At 33.1% G+C, this 23,705-nt stretch overlaps 1 pseudogene; it reads right to left on the bottom strand.

Annotated features, from left to right (window-relative positions):
- Positions 1–878: 878 nt before the first annotated feature.
- On the bottom strand, positions 879–4,868 carry LOC120200287 (annotated as a pseudogene).
- Between the last annotated feature and the right edge of the window lie 18,837 nt (positions 4,869–23,705).

The raw sequence follows: 23,705 nt of genomic DNA, 5'->3' as shown, positions 1-23,705 counted from the left end.
CGTGCTTCAATGCATTCATTCCGGCAAAAGAAGCTTCTACTTTGCCAACAGAGCCAAGCCTATACCTATCTATAACGCCATTAATGAAGACTGCAACACACTTTCAGGTAACCATTTCTCTTTCTGCTTCCCAAACAGATAGCCAAAGCTAACAAAAATGAGGTTGTTTGCAGCTTTAAACCAGACCAGTTACACTAGTGGTGCAATGGGGTTGATTGCATCCTGTTGGATTTGGCTTCTATCAGCCATGATTCTTCTCATGATGATGAAGCTCTGATCATGATGCATGTGTCCCCCTACATCTACTCAAGTTATAATTAGATGATGACATGGATTGCTGCGACAAAATAAAGGCTCATACTATAGATATGTTAAGTCTATTTGTATGGAACATGGCTCGTATGTTTTATATTTGTAGGCTTTTGGTCTATCTATGCAATAGTGTAATCTTATGAATATATAAATACGAGGACAACTTTATGGAAATTTTAGGCTTTTTAGATAATATATTAATAAAGATTATATTTGATGCATGGTAAATGTTTAAACTTCATTCACTGATGATGAACTACAGTACGCCACTTCATTAATGAATATAATAAAAAAATTTATGGACCATAAAGACTAATTTTTTTATTAAAAAATAACTATGATTTTTGTTAAAAGATAATAAATATCATATTTATCACATAATAAAATAAATATATTAAAATTTTACGTAAAAAATACTTTAAAAAAACAGTCACAGACTAAAAACAGTCACAGACACAATTTTTTTTCATTAATATAAAAAAAAATACAATAAGACTTTCATAAACAAAGTTCTTAATTTCATTTCATTGCCCAAATTTAACATTACAACAAATCAGGACGATTAAAAAATGATACATAAAACAAATGGAAAACAACCCCTAATTAAATTAACCAGAAAAATTCATCACTACATTCTGAAATATTACACAACACCAACACCACTGATAACTTTGAGAAGCCATGCAAGCATGCATGGTTGGATGAGGAAACCTTGATTTGCCCATTCTTAAAACCACAATGCAGCAGCTTTCGGACATTCACGGGGTCTGCACATTCGATTCTTTTGACTTGTTCTCCTCGGAAGATGGCCGGTTCTCTGAGTCTGATTGCCGGACTTCTTCGATCATTCTTACAACTTCATCCATGTTTGGTCGCATGTCCGGTACCTTTGCCACACATGCCATCCCTATTTGTAACATCTGCACCATTTCTTCTTCAATGTTTTGGAACCTCATCAACTCGACATCAAACACCTCGGCTGTCCATTCCTCCCTCACCACCGATTGTACCCACCTTGGAAGATCAACCATGTCATCCCTTCTAGGTGATTGTAGTGGTGCTTTCCCAGTTAGCATCTCTAGGAGCAAGACACCAAAGCTGTATACATCTGATTTATGTGAATGCTTACGGGTTTCAATCACCTCAGGAGCTCGATACCCCACTGTCCGAGATGGAGTTGCAGGGACATTCATAAGAGGGGTCAAACCCAAATCGGAGACACACCCCCTCGTGATCTTGACTGAGGAGAACATTTGAGGACTTGATATTTCCATGTGTAAACTTTGGACCACCCATAGAATGGATGTGGAAAATTCCTCTGGCAACTCCAAGGGAGATTTTTACTCTGGATTCCCAGTCTAATGAGCTTCTTCCACCTCCCCCTGTCCCCTGTTATAAAAATGCTTGAATTAATTGCATGCATCTTTTTAACAGGCTTAATTAAAGGAAAGAAAGAAAAGAAAAATGTGTACCATGCAAAAGTGTGGATAAGCTACCGCCTGGTATATAGTCATATACTAAGAGCTTCTCATCCTTGGAGTAATAATAAGCACGGAGCGGGACGACATTCGGGTGCTGCCCGACCCTTCCTATAATCTCCATTTGCTGCTCAAAATCCTTCTTCCCCACAACGACTTCCTTCAACCTTTTGACTACAACTGTTGTCGATTCCTCCAGAACAGCCTTGTATGCGGTGCCATAACTACCCTTCCCCAGAACTTCAGCTGAAGCCCTTAATAAATCCTCAAGGTCAAAATTATAAGAACATCCTTCAAAGAAAACTAGCTTGTTTTTCTCGGGTTCTTGCACCCCGCTCCCAAACTCCTCTTTTGGCTTCTCAGTCCTGCCACCACCAGATGTCTTCCCCTTTAATACACCACTTCCACCATTATTTTTCTTCTTCATACAGCAGCATAAGATGATTAAGGCTAAAAGAATTAGTACAACAGACCCTCCAACTGCAATGGCAATGATAACTCCCAAGCTCAGTTTCCTTTTGGAGCTTTGTTTGTGAGGAAGCATTGGTGGGGGTGGAGCACTAGCAGGAGATGGTGATGGAGAGGGAGAGCATGCTTGTAGAGGAGGACCACACAATAGTGAGTTTCCTACAAAAGATGAATTAGGAAATCTTTGAAGAGATGATGGGATTGAACCACTAAGCTGGTTATAGCTTAAATTCAAAAGCTTGAGCCTAGTGAGGTTAAGATTAGGTATAGATCCAGAGAGATTGTTGTTCTGAAAGTTCAATCGAGTAAGCAATGTTAGGTTTTGTATTGTTTCTGGAATGTCTCCTGTAAAAGAATTGAATGAAAGATCCAATACATCGAGTTGGCGGGAAAAGGAAGCAGGAAGATCACCAGTGAAGTTATTATGTTGAAGGTAGAGGTATTGGAGTGATGGAAGAGTGGTGATATCTGAAGGAAGATCGCCATTAAAGCGATTAGATCTAAGGCTAAGAGTCCTGAGGGAATCTAATTTACCGAGAGTGTTGGACGGGATATGGCCCATAAATCCAACCGCAGGTAGCCTGAGGATGGACACACTAGAATTATCTTGTGAACAAGTAACCCCAATCCAGGACGAGCATATTGGACTGGTTGAGCTCCAGTTTAGATTTCGACGGTGGGGGACAGCAGCAAGAAAGTCAAGGAGGGCTTGCTTATCAGAGTTGAGATCAGCAGTTATTAGAGGAAGAAAAATAGTTATGACAACAAGGGAAGAAAACATCGAACTCGTGCAGAACTCCATTGGTTGTTGTTTGGTACAGGGAATATAACAATGATTATGGTTATGAAAATGCAATATCGGTAGTCCCAACTGATTTCCTGTTCCAAAGAAAAGACCAGCAAACACATCAGGGAGCTGTATGATGAACTCAAATCAATGTTTATGGAAATGAATGCCATTCGGTTGCAAGAATGAATAGTGCAAAACACACTACAAGTACATAAACAATCTGAGGTAACCGGAGCAAAGCAAAATAAAAAGCTAAGACAATATCAGATGACCGATTAATTATCTAGAAGAAACCAACACATCCCGAAGGTCATTGAAATTCATGCTCAGCAGCATTTGCTGAAATTTAAAGTAGCCAAGTAGCTATGCTTTTATACTTTTCAAAGAAGGGGAAACACATCCAATAAAATGTACACTGACATTTTCTTCTATATCCATTTTGGAAAGAGGAAAAATTACTAGGTAAGAATGTACATAGACGCCACGCTCTTCGAGGACCAGTAGTTCTAAAATCTAACTAGCTTCTGAAACAAGGTGAAACATATTCAATACGAAGTGTACGAAGCATAATCATAAGGAACGAGAACTAGCAAACAAATAATGCAATCACAGAAAAGCAAGGCAAAACACATCCAAAAAGAAAGTACATCGGCATTGCCTGGTCATAAAAAACAACCAACTTATTCCACAAGCATAATGGCATTCTCGTGATGTCTTTTAATAATATAAGTCCTATCATTTTCTTCTTAATGACTACCACATTTCAAGGTCCCCTAAAAGGAGAAGAAATGTATTTGGATTAAAAATCTCTGTTATCCTACTAGCTTAAGCTTACTAAAGGGCCTGGAAGGGAAGTAACAATATTAAAAAGAACGAGACAAAAATCAAATTCAAAGCTAAAATGAAAAGGGGTTTTATAAACAGCAAAGGGCCAATAAGTGCTTTTCCATTAACGAGCTGCAAGAGAAGAATATACATGGGAAAATGAAAATCCAGACCCTTTCAGCACTAGAAATAAAGGAGCAATTTTACAGATAAATTGTTATAACTAAGACAGCAATTTCATAGGATTTCAAAGCTTTTCTACTTAAAGTAACAGTGTAATTTCTTCATCTTTTTCTTTTAAGGGAATATTCAAAATTTTAGAGAGGTTGTTGAAGAGGGTGGAGTAGTTAAACCACCTATGTTTGCATTGTGCAAGAAAGTTAGGAATATTCAAAAGTCAAACCCACATTTGCACAGAAACAACCCTCAAAAAAGTTTTTTTAAACGAAAAATGAAAGCTTGGAGAGCGTAGAAAAAACCCACAAATTGTTGAATTACCAGTCACTAAAGAAATTTGAGTCGATGCAAAAGAGCTAGAACATTCGAGGGACTGCACAGATCTACAAGCTTGTTTATGCGAGGGAAAAACAATAATGAAAAAAAAAATGTGAATTACAGAAGAAGAGAGAGGAGAATGAAACCTGGGGAAACAGCATCCAAATCCAAATGAGGACATAGGGAGCAGCTTGGAGTTTGGTGAAGATGAAGATGAAGATGAAGGTGAGTTCAGGTTTGAAAGGAAATAGCCCCAGTAGTCAGCAGCATTTGCATTTGAAAAAAGAACCAAAAACAGGATTTCAGCTACAGATCCAAAATTTGGTGAAACTGAAATGCGCAAGAAGCAGCAAACTCCAACTCAAAAGTGAAACTGGCAGAGACTCAAACAGCAGCTGCATAAGATACCAATAAAGTCAGAACTTGTTGAAACAGGAGACTGCATTGTTTAAGAGTTTTTAAAAGATAAACCATAATTGATTTGTGTTGGCTGAAAATACAATATTTGTACAAATTAAATACAAGTGGTTCTGGATCTGGAGGAAACTATAGGCCGAACTGAAAGTTATAAAGTAAAAACAACCGAACCCTAGTTGTCAAATTATTTTTTGTTTGGAAATTTTGTACTTTTGGGAGAGAGATAGCTCATGTGGCTGAGCTTGAGCTCCTTTACTCTATTGGGTTGAAAATGCAAAAGAAAATGCTTTTGTATAAGGTCAAGCTCCCTTGGGATAGTTACGGTTAAAAAATGACTAAAAAATAACGTAATTGGTTAAACAAGTGATTAGTTAAAATTTTGACCGATAATGTTATATCATTTAACTAAAAATATTATCAAGTACAATAACATATTAAATAGTGCTTATATAATAAAATAGGTATTTAACCGGAAATATTATCAAGTACAATAACATATTAGGTAGCTCTTATATAATGTAATATGTAGCGCTTATATTGACATATTTTCAAAGTAAACCGGTATATTTATACCGGTAACATTATAAATTTACCTATTATATTATTATTATCGGTTACAATGTTTTTTAGATCGATACAATTTTATATGTATCGACACTTTATGCTTGCACCTGGTTGGACATTCATATTTCATTCTGGAAAAAAAGTATCGACACAACCTAACAATGTGTCGATACATTATTTAAACCTATTCTCTCATAAAATCGGTATATTTATACCGGTTATATTGAAAATTTACCTATTAAATTATACTTATGGGTTTCGATGTTTCCGGGATCGATACTTTTTATAAATGTATCGACACTTTATGGTTGCACCCTTTTTGGTATTCATTCTGGACCAAAAGTATCGACACAAATTTATTAAGTGTCGATACTTTATGCTGACCTATTTTATCATAAAACCGATATATTTATATCGGTTACATTGTAAATTTACCTAATACATTATAATTATCGGTTTCGATATTTTTGGGATCGATACTTTTAATAAATGTATCGACACTTTATGCGTGCATCTCGTTTGTGCATTCATCCTGGACAATAAGTATCGACACAAATTACACAAGTGTCGATACATTATGTTGACATATTTTCTAATTAACCGGTATATTTATACCATTTACATTGTTAATTTACCTATTACATTATAATTATTGGTTTTGATGTTTTTTGGGTCGATACTTGTATAAAATGTATCAACACATATTTAGGTAGTTATTGTACATACCTAAATATGTACTGCGAATTTAATGTTGTACCCACCCTTTAACTACCAATACCAATACCACATCCTATTGAAAGCAGCACGACTGAAACATGTTCAATGAACCTTTGCTTACATCTCCATCAACTCTGGGACCACTGAACTTGCACAACAAAATTTTTGTCATGGATCATATTGATGCAGACAATGTTAAGCCAACCGAGGAATGCCATGAAGTACATAATGTTGATGAATCTGACAGATTGGTTGGTCAGCTCTTCTGTTCACGTGATCAAGCTTTGTACTTTTACAAGGGATTCACACGGGAACATGAGTTTAGTGCATGTAAGGGAACAACACGGCTTGACGTGGAAGGGAATGTGAAGACACAAGAATTTTGTTATTTCAAAGAAGGGTTTCGAGCATCAAAAGTCAATACTATTAATCGTCAACGTGCTCATACGCCAGTCACAAGAACATGATGTAAGGCTAGAGTCGTAGTTACAACAACAAATACAAACGATCAGTGGGTTATAAGTAAGTCTTATCAGGAATATAATCATGCATTTTGCACACTCGAATCTTTTCGTACGTTCCAAGATGAACTTCTACGAGAGACATTGTACTGGATTGAGGCAGAGATTCAGTCCTTATCAGATGAATGTCAACATTATATTTTGTCAAAGTACAAAGAAAAAAATAGGAAATTTGAAATTAGTTTTGATTCTCGTACGAAAACCCTAATTTGCTCATACAAAAAATTTGAGATCGTTAGACTTCCGTGTCGCCATCAACTTCATATTTTGAAGCACTTGGATTACTCATATTTGCCCGCGACTTTGATTCAAAGTAGGTGGACTAATGATGCGAAGGCTTTTGCACCCAGTTATGTTGACTTGAATGTGTCTCCAGAAGTGATGCAAATGGCACGGTTCGCTGCTCTACGTTCAACGTCAAGTAGGTTATGCTACATTGCATCAAAGACAGACGAGTCTTTCAAAACCGCAAGAGATGAGATGAAAAGACTAATAGAAGAATTAGAAAACTCGTTTGGTTTAAATGATTCAGTCAACCAAAGCATTGTAGTAAACAATGTTCGTGACCCTCAATGAAAATAACGCAAGCGAAAAGAAGTACCGAAGAACAAGGTCGAGAAGATAATTAGGCGATGTGGGTACTGCAACGGTAAGGGACATAACAAACTAACATGTCCTCAAGTCAAGCTCAGTTTGAGTATAATGTAAATTATACAAAATTAACCCTATATTTACAAAATTTACTCTCTTAGTATATTTTTATTGTGGATTACGAGACCGTTTAATATTTCATCCGCATCATCACATAAATGCCAAACAATCTGTAGAGTATAGTCTCCCGCAATCATGGCTGGAATCAGTTTTATAACTGGGATTATCTAGGTTAATCATGTTGACAACATAGCCAATAAAACCTGTGGTTTTTCAACAAAGTGTTGATACATGTTGTATACTTATTCTTTCATAAAACCGGTATATTTATATCGGTTACATTGTAAATTTACCTATTACATTATAATTATGGGTTTCGATGTTTTTGGGATCGACACTTTTTGAAAATGTATCGACACTTTATGCGTTCACCCTTTTTGGCATCCATTATGGACAAAAATTATCGACACAATATTAATAAGTGTCAATACATATTATAGACATATTCTCTCATAAAACCGGTATATGTATACCGGTTATATTACAAAATTACCTATTACATTATAATTATGGGCTTCGATGTTTTTGGGATCGACTCTTTTAATAAATGTATCGACACTTTATGCGTGCAACCCTTTTGGATCGACACTCTATGAAAATGTATCGACACTTTGTAGGTTTACCCTTTTTGGCATCCATTCTGGACAAAAAATATCGACACAATACTAATAAGTGTCGATAAATGTTGTAGACATATTTTTCATAAAACCGGTATATTTATACCAATTATATTGAAAAATTACCCATTACATTATAATTATGGGTTTCGATGTTTTTTGGGTCGTTACTTTTTATATATGGATCGATACTTTATGGGAAACTTTAAGTTTTAATACATTATATAAAACGATTATAAATATACCGATATTTCTAAGTATGAAAACTTTGTTGTGGAGATCATAGAAAACATTTCTTTAATAATGTGTTTCGATACATTTGCACGCAGATGTAAAATACATTAACAACTAGTATTGATATTTTAACAATCCTCAAATGTATCTGTATACAGAGAAGCAAATATAGAATAATTAATGAAAATATACACACAATATAATCAAACCAAAAGATACATACACAACAATGTTCAAATAATGTACCGACAACGAAAATAATTCGATGAAAAATGATTATTTCTAACGAAGTCCGGAACATTAGGCGCCTTCAACAAATTTTCCAAATACTCTCGTATGTTTCCGCCTTTTTCTGAGGACATACATAAATAATTTCAATTATCAAATTAATGAGGTGCAATTTTACTAACAATAATTGCACCTTTTACATTATAATTATGAGTTTCGATGTTTCTGGGATCGACACTTTTTTAAAATGTATCGACACTTTATGCGTTCAACCTTTTTGGCATCCATTCTAGACCAAAAGTATCGACATAAAATTAAAAAAGTGTCGATACATGTTTTAGACCTATTCTCTCATAAAACCTATATATTTATACCGGTTACATTGAAAATTTACCTATTACATTATACTTATGGATGCATATGTTTCTAGGATCGATAAATTTTACCTATTACATTACACATATGCTGACTTATTTTTTGGAAACTTAACGTTTGGGAATCATACTGGACAAATGTTGGAAACAAATCAGTGTTTATTAATTTTTCAGTAAAAAGTCTATTTTTACCAACTACATTGTCAAGTTACCTTTTACAACAATCTCCATATATCGTACGTATCAACATGACTCTTAATGTGTATAAGAAAATGTACAACAACCTACTGCTAACTTTTCTCATCTCATACATAATTACATTCACATACAAAATTATAAATCTTATAAAAAATTAACCATACATTTACATCATTGCATCCTTTTTTATTGTAGTGTCTCATGGCAGCTTTTGTTATCTCCTGTCTTCGTTGATTTTGATTGTGGCTTACGAGATCGTTTAATATTCGCGACCGATCCCGCTCTCCAACAACCTATATTCAAATTGTCAGAACGTTAAGTATTGTAAACCACAACATTCAATCTACGACTTTTAACAATTTTACCACAAACGAATTTTTAATTCCACTTACAAAATCACCAGTTGCCCCTGTAGAACCGATCGATTCCATCCACATCATCACATACATGCTGCAATCATATCTGTTACAAAATTTGAAAACCACACATGTCAATTATGAATCCTGCATAAATTAAGCTTTATATTTATGATAACATCTCATACCCATTCAATTGCTTATTCTGCTTATGCTCCACAAATTTGAAATTTTTCAAGGGGAACTTTCCTAGAGATCCACAGTATTCAACCCAAATTCGTTTCTTATTATAAAAATCTAATATTTTAATCTGCATTAAAAAAAATAAGTTATGATCCAAAAATATTATGCATTATAATTTACATAATGTCCTTTCATACATACACACACACACACACACACACACACACACACACACACACACACACATACATACCAATATCTTAGCATCCTTCACTCTCTGTTTAGCTTCTTCAGATATAAACATACTATCATATATTATTGCAACACGATCTACCATATCCAACACCAATAGATACTAATGTGAATTATGATAGTTTATTGTGATCATGATCTGCAACAAATTTCACACCCAATTTAACAAAATTCAACATTCTATATCCGAAAACATCATTTGCAATTGGTATGATGTCTTACCTTCTCACAGTCGGTGAATTTCACATAGGTATTCAATATGGGATCCCAAAAGGTAGCAATACTCTCAACACTTTCTTTGTTGTTGGCATCCAACACCTATTGCTGCAATTACGCAACAAACATTATTAATTTACCGTCTATAACACTACTTTTCAACATTTATTAATTTAACTCACCGCTAAGAGGTATGGTGTAACACCCCAACCCGTACTCGACCCGGATACGAGTTCGACGTGTCACATTGACTTTTCAAACCTTGACTCTTAAGAAAAATCTCGGGAAATTTAAAACTTTATTTAAAACAAAATACAGACTTTATCAGAGTGCTCGTACTTAATGACTTATTACATGCCAACACTTTATACATAACCAAATACATACTTTGTCAAATACTTCTGATCTGATCTTTTAGTAGTGATACTGTCTTTGCCACTTCTATTCTTTCACTTCTCGTTTCTTGGTCACTACGTGTAAATCACTTACAAGCTAAGTCATAGACTTAGTGAGGCATATAAAACATATAATATAACCATATATCATTTCATATAAATAAAAGACATACATATGCAAACACGATCAATAATCCTTTCCACTTACCATATACTCATCATATAACACATATATCACTATACCCAGAAACACACATAACATCATATAATTCCTGTATGTGCATTCATATCATTGAATCATGACATATCAATATACATGAATATATTGTATGATAACAATATACAATCAGGTCATGCACACATGCAACTTACCTTCTTGTATCACTTTCACTTTCATTTGTCTTTCAATTTCATTGCCCATGTATATTATTGAGAATAGAGGTATGTGAGTACATTGAGGTTGTGCACTAATGCTGTCACCACAGCTCATATAAATTCCCTCATGGGGCACCGAACATTCGTTCAGTATTCGTCCCGAAGGACCTGTCCAGAGGTTACAAAGAACCCCGGTAACTATCCAGAGGTCATAAAGATCCTCGGCAACTATCCATATGTTCCTTTCAACATAGGTAAACCCTCGACTCTTGGCATGCCAACTATACCTATAGCTCTCGTATCATATACTATGGGCATTTATTTATACATTTCGTATCACTTGTTCTTTCTCTTCTGTCACATACCACCTGTATGTGTAACCATATATCTCATATCATATCACATGTATTATATATACATGCATTCACGTAAATAATTTCATGTAATTCATATCACATATATCACATGTGCATATAAGCTTATAGCTTCTTTCACATATACATGTAGTGACATAGCTTTCTTTCATGTAACCATGCATGTCATGCCAAATAACATATATCATATGTTGCATTTTCACTTAAGTATATAAATCATATAACATAGCATCCATCTATTTCTATGTATTAATGCATACATGGTAATCACATAACAATTTAGAAGTTACTTCTTACCATAGTAACTCCATTACTGGCTCATCGCAAGCCAATGTTAATTCAATAAAATAAGTACAAAATAAATTGCACTCACCTCAGCTTTGCTTTGATTCAATTCTAATTCCTCAATTGTCCCGAAACGGATCACGTTCTATCTCTACATAACAATACACAGATTCATATCAATATTCCAATTGATATATTCTAAACTGTCACTTCTAAGGCTAAGAGAAAAGCCAATTTCCTCTTTCAATGAAGGTATGCATCGATGCACTACTTGTGCATCGGTGCATAAAATGCATTCGATGTTATTATTTTAAAAGGATGCATCGATGCATTAGCTATGCATCGATGCATCAAAGGCATTCGATGTTCTTCTTTTAAAGGAATGCATCGATGCACTTATGAATGTGCATCGATGCACCTTGTCCAGAAATTGTATTTCAAGCCCGAAATTCATCAATTCTTCATTCAATTCTTCTATTTTAATCCCCTATCATGTCTTTAAACTCAACTATCATTATTGAAACCAACTTATGACCATATAAATCATATTTATCTTCCATATTTCATCAAGATTCTTAAAAATTAAGAATCTTACTAAACTTTCAAATTTGTTATAAATCTTTTCTAACCTCATAAATCTCTTATTCTTATTGATGACAAGTCAAATTCCATCTTATAAATCTCTTATTAACTCTTTTCCAGAATTTCCTTTAAAAACTCATTTTCTTTAATCTTTCATAACTTCTTTATCTTTCAATCTTAAGATAACTTAAGCTTTCCTTAAGCTTAGTTATTATCTAATGATCAAAACCCAACCATAAATTTAGCAAATAACCAACTAATCAAGAAACTCACCTTTGCAAGCTTGGCTCTTCACGTTTGAGAGAAGATGAAAATGAAGAAGATAAGTCTAAAACTTATCTCTTCAATCATACATCTCATGTATTATAATACCCATTTATTAATATTTAATATTATCTTTGTTCAATGACCATTTTGCCCTTCATCTACTTTAATAATTACTAACAACTTTTAGGAATTATTTCCAAATAAATCATTGAATTATTCCATTCTTCTACTTAATTCATCAAATTCTTAAACTTTACAATTTAGTCACTAACCCCTAGTTTGGGATGTTACAATTCTCCCATCCTTAAGAAAATTCGTCCTCAAATTTTTACTTTATAACAATATGAAGCAATCCTTATATACAGTCCTCTTTTATTACTCAATACATATCTCTTTCACTCATGCTATAAACAATCTAACACAACTTATAACACTTATCTTACTTAATTCTTTAAACTCTATCATTCTCATTTCTTTCTCTATTATTCCTCATTATCAAGATTCCTTATAGCATAACTAAACCATATTATTTTCATGTTCTCATACGCTATTTAATCCACTCAAGTAACCACAAATCTTATTTACCTGAACACTATACCTTAATGGGTTTATATCAATAAAACTACTACAATTAACTTATAACTAAAATTAGTACTTCTCTCATCAATTTACTATTCAAATATAATTATGCTAGCCTAAATCAACCAATATCATAACGCATTTACTATACAACCGAAAGATACCTGCTAATAATTATGGGTCCTCACAGTCTTCATTAGCATTAAGATTATATATTCTAGCAGTGGAGCGCATCTCCTGTTGAGTAGAAGATTCTGTTTGATTTCTTTCTCAACCTCTACCCCTACCTCTTTGAGACATCAAAACAGATCGTTCTGATTGTACAAGCTCTATGTCCTTCAATGGACAATCTCTCATGAAATGTCCTATTTCCCCACATCGGAAACAAGCTCCAGATTTAATTCTACACATCCCACCATGATATCTTCCACAATTCTGACAATGTCTCAATTGTGCTCTTCCATCACCAGACTCTACAAATTGAGTCTGTCTATCTCTCATCTGACTTGATCCTCTAGCGGAGGATGTCATCGACTCTGAACGTGCTTGAGATCGAAAACCAGAATCTCTACTTCTTTTGGGTGATACTAAACTCGATGAAGGCCCCGTTCTTTTAAAAGATTAAACTCTTTGATCCCCATAACGTTCATTCTGAGCTCTTTCAAGAACTTTTGCACGATTCACTACCTCTTGAAACGAGGACATATTTAACACAATCAACATCTCCTTTAATATCGGGCGTAAGCCCTCCACAAACCATTCGCATGCATCTTTTTCTGTTGGAACTAACTCAGCCGCAAAACGACTCAACTTATTGAATTCACACTCATATTCATATATAGTGTGATCCAATTGCTTCAGATTCAAGAATTCTTGTTTCATTTGCTTGATGAATTGGTCTCCTATATACTTGTGTTTGAACTCTTCTAAAAACAAGAACCAGGTCACTTGGTCACTTGTCATTCTCAGAGTAACGTTCGTCCACCATATTCTCGCTTGTCCACGAAGCAAGGAGACTACTCCGTCTAACTTTTCCATATCAGAACAATGAAGTCCATCTAGCATAATCTTTACGACATTGAGCCAAAAGTCCGCTTCAACAGGACTCTCCTCAACTTCACCTTTGAATTCAGGAGCTCCTAATCCTTTTAAATCTTTTACTATATTCCTTTTCGGAGTGGAAAGAGCAGGAGATTGGAAACGCATCAACACCGCGTCTAACGTTCTAAAGAAAACGTCTTGGTCTTGCACATGCACTCCAGAAAGTGTCTGTCCTTCACCTTGCCTGGCCAGGGTAGGTGAATTACTACCTTCAGCTAATCTATCATTTCCCGCTACGTCTCGGGAGTTGTCTTGTCCAGACATCTAATAAAAATACAATCATATCATTCTATTAGCAAAACAATATACTTACTTTCTATCAGATCAGAAGTTTTCACTATTTCGTTGGCATGTATACTTTTTAAAACACTTTTGACTTCGTTTTTAGCCTAGAATCGGCTAAACCGTAGCTCTGATACCATTAAATGTAACACCCCAACCCGTACCCAACACGGATACGAGTCCGACGTGTCACATTGACTTTTCAAACCTTGACTCTTAAGAAAAATCCCGGGAAATTTAAAACTTTATTTAAAACAAAATACAGACTTTATCAGAGTGCTCGTACTTAATGAGTTATTACATGCCAACACTTTATACATAACCAAATACATACTTTGTCAAATACTTCTGATCTGATCTTTTAGTAGTGATACTGTCTTTGCCACTTCTATTCTTTCACTTCTCGTTTCTTGGTACCTACGTGTAAATCACTTACACGCTAAGTCATAGACTTAGTGAGACATATAAAACATATAATATAATCATATATCATTTCATATAAATAAAAGACATGCATATGCAAACACGATCAATAATCCTTTCCACTTACCATATACTCATCATATAACACATATATCACTATACCCAGAAACACACATAACATCATATAATTCCTGTATGTGCATTCATATCATTGAATCATGACATATCAATATGCATGAATCTATTGTATGATAACAATATACAATCAGGTCATGCACACATGCAACTTACCTTCTTGTATCACTTTCACTTTCATTTGTCTTTCAATTTCATTGCCCATGTATATTATTGAGAATAGAGGTATGTGAGTACATTGAGGTTGTGCACTAATGCTGTCACCACAGCTCATATAAATTCCCTCATGGGGCACCGAACATTCATTCAGTATTCGTCCCGAAGGACCTGTCCAGAGGTTACAAAGAACCCCGGTAACTATCCAGAGGTCATAAAGATCCTCGGCAACTATCCATATGTTCCTTTCAACATAGGTAAACCCTCGACTCTTGGCATGCCAACTATACCTATAGCTCTCGTATCATATACTATGGGCATTTATTTATACATTTCGTATCACTTGTTCTTTCTCTTCTGTCACATACCACCTGTATGTGTAACCATATATCTCATATCATATCACATGTATTATATATACATGTATTCACGTAAATAATTTCATGTAATTCATATCACATATATCACATGTGCATATAAGCTTATAGCTTCTTTCACATATACATGTAGTGACATAGCTTTCTTTCATGTAACCATGCATGTCATGTCAAATAACATATATCATATGTTGCATTTTCACTTAAGCATATAAATCATATAACATAGCATCCATCTATTTCTATGTATAATGCATACATGGTAATCACATAACAATTTAGAAGTTACTTCTTACCATAGTAACTCCATCACTGGCTCATCGCAAGCCAATGTTAATTCAATAAAATAAGTACAAAATAAATTGCACTCACCTTAGCTTTGCTTTGATTCGATTCTAATTCCTCAATTGTCCCGAAACGGATCACGTTCTATCTCTACATAACAATACACAGATTCATATCAATATTCCAATTGATATATTCTAAACTGTCACTTCTTAGGCTAAGAGAAAAGCCAATTTCCTCTTTCAATGAAGGTATGCATCGATGCACTACTTGTGCATCGGTGCATAAAATGCATTCGATGTTATTATTTTAAAAGGATGCATCGATGCATTAGCTATGCATCGATGCATCAAAGGCATTCGATGTTCTTCTTTTAAAGGAATGCATCGATGCACTTATGAATGTGCATCGATGCACCTTGTCCAGAAATTGTATTTCAAGCCCGAAATTCATCAATTCTTCATTCAATTCTTCTATTTTAATCCCCTATCATGTCTTTAAACTCAACTATCATTATTGAAACCAACTTATGACCATATAAATCATATTTATCTTCCATATTTCATCAAGATTCTTAAAAATTAAGAATCTTACTAAACTTTCAAATTTGTTATAAATCTTTTCTAACCTCATAAATCTCTTATTCTTATTGATGACAAGTCAAATTCCATCTTAAAAATCTCTTATTAACTCTTTTCCAGAATTTCCTTTAAAAACTCATTTTCTTTAATCTTTCATAACTTCTTTATCTTTCAATCTTAAGATAACATAAGCTTTCCTTAAGTTTAGTTATTATCTAATGATCAAAACCCAACCATAAATTTAGAAAATAACCAACTAACAAAGAAACTCACCTTTGCAAGCTTGGCTCTTCACGTTTGAGAGAAGATGAAGATGAAGAAGATAAGTCTAAAACTTATCTCTTTAATCATACATCTCATGTATTATAATACCCATTTATTAATATTTAATATTATCTTTGTTCAATGACCATTTTGCCCTTCATCTACTTTAATAATTACTAACAAATTTTAGGAATTATTTCCAAATAAATCATTGAATTATTCCATTCTTCTACTTAATTCATCAAATTCTTAAACTTTACAATTTAGTCACTAACCCCTAGTTTGGGATGTTACATATGGAAGGTAGCCAATCCTCCAGAGTGACTTTTGAGAATCGTAGCATATTGTCCAGGCGAGAAAATCAATAATCTAACAAAATTAATTACACAATCAGAACATATTCAATAAGTTTTAACATTTTCTACTTTCTACTTACAACACCGCCAACCCATTCCGTAGGCTTCAACGTTGCAACGTCGTATACACTAGCGAATTGATTTCCCATTGAGATTACTGAATATATGTATGAATCATTAGGATTAATATGTTGTCATGAAATATTTAAATTTCACTCACAAAGCAATATATTTCACTTACCCCGATTCTAACTCACTATTCCATAAATAATCACAAATTGCAGCTTCGATGTCATCAATTCCTCTTGGAATATCCGTTTTTTCAACCTACAATTTTGCATACTAATTTTTGTCAGAACAACATGATAAAGATCAAATTAAGTTTTTCTTTTATTCAACTTACCTTCTGCTTCTTCTTCTGGGGTGCAAGACATTCCGAATCCAAATCTGCTGCTATAACACTCTCCGGTATATAAATGACATCGACTTCATTCCTCCTCATTTCTTCCATCTTTTTTTCTTCCTCCTCCCTCTTTTCTTCTTCATATTTTTTCAGTTCATCGTATTTTGCTCTACATAGCTCTCATCTCTTTTATTTCACCCTTCAATTGATCTCCTTCATCCAAGTATTGATCAACCACCCCCTTCACCCCCGTAAGTTCACTCTCATTCCACAACCTCCTTCACCACCCCATCAAATTTTTCACCCGTCACCATCTTAAGATCACCCCTTAACACCTCAACTTCTTTCACCACTTCACCCCTCAACACCTTTACTTCTTTCACCACTCCATCTATTTTTCCTTCCACTTCCCCCTTATGCCTCTCAAGGTATCTTCGACTCTCTCAAGTTTCTCTTCGATTCTTGATTGTCAAATTGGATATTTTTATGCCAATCAGACATCAAAATCAACTCTATGGATATTTTTGATATCAGCCAATTCAGACATCAAAATGTCGAAGTTACTCTATTTTCCCTCATCGTCATCCCCCTCACCGTCATCCCTACAATCATCTATTCTTTCTTCTCTCTCTACCTCCACTGCTCCTCTATCTCCTTGCCAATAACTTTCAAAAATTAAATTACAATATTAACATGATTATATTCTTAATATTATTAATTAAATTTATTACCTTTCGTGCTTCCTCAGTCAATCCAACTTCAATTTTGCCATCACTCTAACCACCTCCTCATTCCCCCATGCACGGATGCGTGTCACTCTGGTTCTTTCATAAGCCGGCACTGCCTCACAGCCCGACCAAAAATCAAACAGTGCAACTGTATTTATAATAAAATTTATAATTTATATAATAATTATACTATCATTATATAAAAACACAAAAAAGTTCTTCAAGTCATTTACCTGTAAGATTGCTATGCACCATTTGAGGTATCTATGGCTGCCCTTTTTAAAGGTGATTATTGATTCAATCAATCTCGAATGGAAATATTCATCCCAATTGAATTCACCCTTCAAGCCTTCATCGCAAATGAGCTTCATATAGTCCTTGTTTGTTGATGTATCACCTGTTGGACAAAGAAAGATACCGACAAGGTACAATAGAACTCTGGCCTTCAGCTCATCCCCCTCGTAAGATCCACTTTTTATTTCCTCTTCAAGTTCAGCATATGTCACATTCTACTTCAAACCATATTTGGAGGCAAGTGCTTTCCAGTTTTACTCTTACAGACTTCTACAACACTTTTGCCTTTATTTTTTACCCCCAATACGACTGCACATGGGATCCGAGAGGAAATGAAAAATCACCATATTTAGCAATACATTGTTTGACATCAAATTGTGTCATCAAGAATCGACAAAATTTCCTCTGAATAGGTCGATCCCTTAATCCTACCAATGATCCAAACCCTATTTCCTAGCACAAATTGTGTCATCAAGAATCGACAAAATTTCCTCTGAATAGGTCGATCCCTTAATCCTACCAATGATCCAAACCCTATTTCTCCTAGCACATTCAACTGACCCTTCTCCTTAAGGTGTTTAACTAATGAATTCACCCTTTTAATGTTGCACATTGTCGACACTTCCTACATTTTTTTTAACAATATATAATGTTATAGTTCTTATATATTTTGTATCAACATATTTACAAGTTTAATGAATACCTTATTTTCATGTGCTTTCCTCCGGTCTTTGTATTCTTTACTATCATTCCTTGACTGTGTGATGTAAGGTTCCTTTTCAGCATCACTCATCAAATTCCATTTGGACCTCACATCTTTTGTCACCTAATATTAATCATAAACGTTTCTTAATCAATACATTAACACTAAATAATACTCAATGTCAATTTCATTTTACATACCGAACCACTCTGTGTGACATCTTCCTTCATCCTTTTGCATTCGACCATACTGTCAAAATTTAAAATTTGTCATCAATTTGAAGTTCTTAAATACTTTAATCCAATTACCATTTCAACAATAATAACAAAAAGACATTGATACTTACTAGAAGTACATATATCCACCCTTTGGTTGCTTTCGAGTCTAGGCCTCAATTTCAAAGTCATCTGCACCACCAACAATTTTTCCACCCATTGACTCCATTTTTCCTTCATATATCAGCTTACGCAAATCAAATCAAATACTTGTTACATACACTTTATTCAATATACAAATATAGATAATTACTCTTGTGGTAAAACGGTTTTCTTCAAAAGAATTTGATGGCCACTACAAAATATGTCGGCACATTTATACAACCTATAATATTTAATAAAAATATAGACATTTATATTTTACCTTGAATATCACTTTTTCCCTGTAATCGGTCTCAAATGCTTCTTTACTCCAAAACCTCAAACAACACATAAAAACCCTATTTGCGATTACTGTAATAATAAAAAAACTAAGATTTCGACAACATACTTTTCGATTCGACTGCAGCAACAAACAAACAAACTTTGCTTTAGAAACGCCTTCTGAAATGCAACAACAATTACGCTTCGATTTCAAAAACTCGTCCGTTCTATCTATTTTCAGAGGATATTTAGTTATGACCTTTATTTTCATCGGATATATTATTTAATCGATACAACTACCAAAGTGTCGATACTTTTATGTCAGGTGTCGATGCTTTCGATAGGATAATTACCTATTTCTTTGAAAGTGTCGATAATTTATTACACGTACTTATGAAAGTATTGACACTTTCAATATATCTGGTAGCACTTTATCGGTTTTATCATTTTGATACCGGTTTTATCATATTTTTACATGTTATATCATTGTGGATCGATACATTTTTATAAATTATCGACACTTTATAGGCGCTAAAACTGCTTCTCTTTTAAATTCACAAAGTGTCGATACTTATATTAAAGTACCGACACTTTAAATATATCTGGTAGCTCTTTACCGGTTTTATCATTTCGATACCGATTTTGTCATATTTTTACTTGTTATATCGTTGTGGATCGATACATTTTTATAAAGTATCGACACTTTATAGGCGTTAAAAATGCTTCTCTTTTAAATTCACAAAGTGTCGATCCTTATATTAAAGTATTGACACGTTCAATATATCTGGTAAGGATTTACCGGTATTGTCTTTTCGTGACCGGTTTTATCGATGTTTTTACATGTTATATTGATATGGATCGATACATTTTTAATTTGGATCGACACAAACCGACATGTTAAGTTTGCCGGTTGCCAATTTTTTTAATATTTCTTCATGACTTAGACCTACTACATTATTATTACTCAACATTTCCAGTACGCTAAACCGAATTTATTAAATATCTTTTAATATCTCTAACGCCGTATATTAACTGTAAATTAACCCACCTGAAACAATCCCGCTTCCTTTTTCCTACACAATCCACTCCTTATGTTGCTCTACTATTGCCACTCTTTCTCAGCCCCTCTTTCTCAGTCACTCCATTCTTTCCAAGTCCAACCCACATCATGACCCTAATATTATTTATAATATTATATTTAATATTTATATATTTTTTAAAATATTATCAACTAGTGAAAAATGATTTATAAAATATCAACTAAAACACTGTAAAATAATTTTTGAAATTATTAGAAAATAATTCATTTAAAAATACGATTCTTTACGAGCGCTCTACCTATTTTTTTTATAAAAAACTATTAGTCTCTTTTATTCTGTTTTTTAATGTTATAATTAATTTTAATTTAAAATTAAGTTAAATTCTATATAATTGTTTAAGATTATTTGATAATTAAATTTATTTGATTAAGAATATTATGGAATAAGGATGGTCGGTGACCAAGTATTTAACTATATAAATAAAGAGTATATTTTAATTTTTAGAATCATGATAAATTATTTTGAAAAAAATATAATTATTTTACAGATCCAATAACTTTTAGGATCTACATTGCAAAGATCAACTTTGTAAGGATATTGAAGAGTCCACACCATGTTTTGATATATTAAGCTTTCTGGGATATATGAGATATGATGTATTTGCACTCTTCGTGATCTCTACGTTTATAGTGAATTATTGTTTTTCTCATCTTTTGAGGTACACAAGATTAAAACATGTTAAATATCATCTCTTCCTCGCATCTTATGTAAACATAAATCTTAATTTCTGATCGTTCATGTATCCTCAAATTATTGACATAAATCTATAATGTAATGAAACAGTGTATCAACATAAGATATAAATAATGATTGGTTCAAATTGTATGATATTCAAGTAAAATCTCCTTAATAATCACAATTTTATAATTCAAATTTAATTTAAACATGGGATATTATTCTTAAACCGTAAAATGAACAAAGATAATTTTAATTATAAATAAAAGTAAATAAAAAAAATTATATAATATCTCATGTCATGGGTAGAAAAGATACAACCCCTAATCACATGTGAAGAGAAATTAAGCTATACTGTAACTTGCTGTACTAGTATTTTATATTTTCCACAATGCTAAACATCCAACCCAGACATATATATGATGCCAACCGCTTCAATAAATACTACTGGCACATATCTTATTAATTATTCAATCCAGTCCATATATGCAACATTCTCTTACTAATACTATATTGCACATTTAATAATTTTTTTGTCTATCATACTATAGGTCAGGGGTTGTTAAATTACGATTCAACATGTCAATAATAGCTGTGCTGGTCACACTTGCTGTACTAAAAGGTGAATATGGTAAAAGATCATATGGATACCTGTGATGTGATGACTTTTCTTTTAACTTTAAAGCTGTTGTTATTATATGGAACAAAAAGGAAAAGGGTACTATTATTATAGGTATAATGTTAAAAGGATAATGCCAAAATTAACCCCAATGTTTATCAAAATGATCATTTTGCACTAATCTATTTTTTGAGCATTTTGGCACCACCGTTTTATTTTAGGACAAAAAAACTCATAACATTTGACAGAATAATCACTTTGTCCTTATTCTCTTTTTTAGGGCATTTTAGCCCTCAATGTTTCATTTTAGGTTAAAAATGCTCATGTTTTAGAGCGTTAATCGTGTGTTAACTAATGATTTTTATCTATAGAGGGAGCATTTTGCCTCAAAGTGAAATGATGTGAGCCAAAATATTCCAAAAAAGAATAAGGACCAAAATGATCATTTTAGTAAATGTTGAGGGCTATTTTTGGTATTATGCCATGTGAAAATTAACCAACAATATTTATTATAATTATCATTGTGACCTTTATTCTTTTTAAGAGTATTTTGACCACCAACGTTTTATTTTAAGATAAAAAGGTTCCTAACGTTTCATTGAATAGTTGTTTTGACCCTTATTCCTTTTTTCTGTAACATATTGTCCCCCAACGTTTCATTTTAGGATAAAAGACTCTTATTTTGAAGCGTTAATAGTTTATTAACTAACAATTTTCATCTACAAAAGAATTTTTTTATTTAAAATAAAACTTCAAAACTAAATGGTCAAAAAGGAAGAATAAAAGTCCTAATGAATATTTTAATTAAGAAGAGCTAGTTTTGATGTTATATGATTATTATATTGGCTTTTATAATTGACTTCAACAAACCTGGGTCCCTCACCTTTATAAGAATATCATTCCATCTCAACTATACTAATTAATTCATTTAGATGCTTCTTCGGTTCTAACCATGCAAAGTGGACAATAGTACGTCTTGAGCTAATTTCATGCCTTAATATACCTTCCCCTCAAAACAAAAGCTAGAGTTATTAAGGGAAATAAATGTTATTTTTAAATGCTGTTATAGTTCTTTTAAACATATACAAATATAGTAAACGACACAATATTTTTGAACATTTAAGAATGATATAATAATATTATAATATAATTTTTTTATTTTATTAATAATTATATAAAAAATTTAAATATATTATTAGTTATCATTTTTTATAAATCTATGAATAAGCTAATATATATTAAGACTCCTAATCATTTGAGTATTTGACAACAAACGTTTATATCTTTACATATGCAATATTTGAACCTAACACTTTAAGAAATAACGACAAATTTCTTAAATACCGAGATTGTTTTAGTGTCGTTCTTTTTGGCTAGGCATCAATCCCACAGTAAAGAAAAAGAAGTAGCAAATCACTGTCACATGCTCCTCTTTCGCTACCACATACATCTTCTCTTCGCCCTTCCAACCACCATCAGATTTGTTTACAGACTACCTAAAATATTGACACACATAAAAGATACACATGGTGATGCTTCCTTCACAGCATACTATTGGATCATTATTTTTTTCTTATTTGTTCTATTTAAGTATGTTAAAGAATTAAAATAACTTATTATTATTTTAATTAGATTAAATTATGAAAAACGTTTTTAACATTAAATTATTTCATCTACAAAACGTGAAAGATTAATTGTTAAAATCATTTCCATAAATATGTTGAAAAATAGGCGAGATAGTTATAAATGCAGGTTAGGATGATAATGAATGG

The sequence above is a fragment of the Hibiscus syriacus genome, unplaced genomic scaffold, assembly GCF_006381635.1.
Source record: "Hibiscus syriacus cultivar Baekdansim isolate YM2019G1 unplaced genomic scaffold, ASM638163v2 tig00005936_pilon, whole genome shotgun sequence".
In the NCBI taxonomy this organism is placed as follows: Eukaryota; Viridiplantae; Streptophyta; class Magnoliopsida; order Malvales; family Malvaceae; genus Hibiscus; species Hibiscus syriacus.
This window is presented reverse-complemented; position numbering and strand designations above follow the sequence as displayed.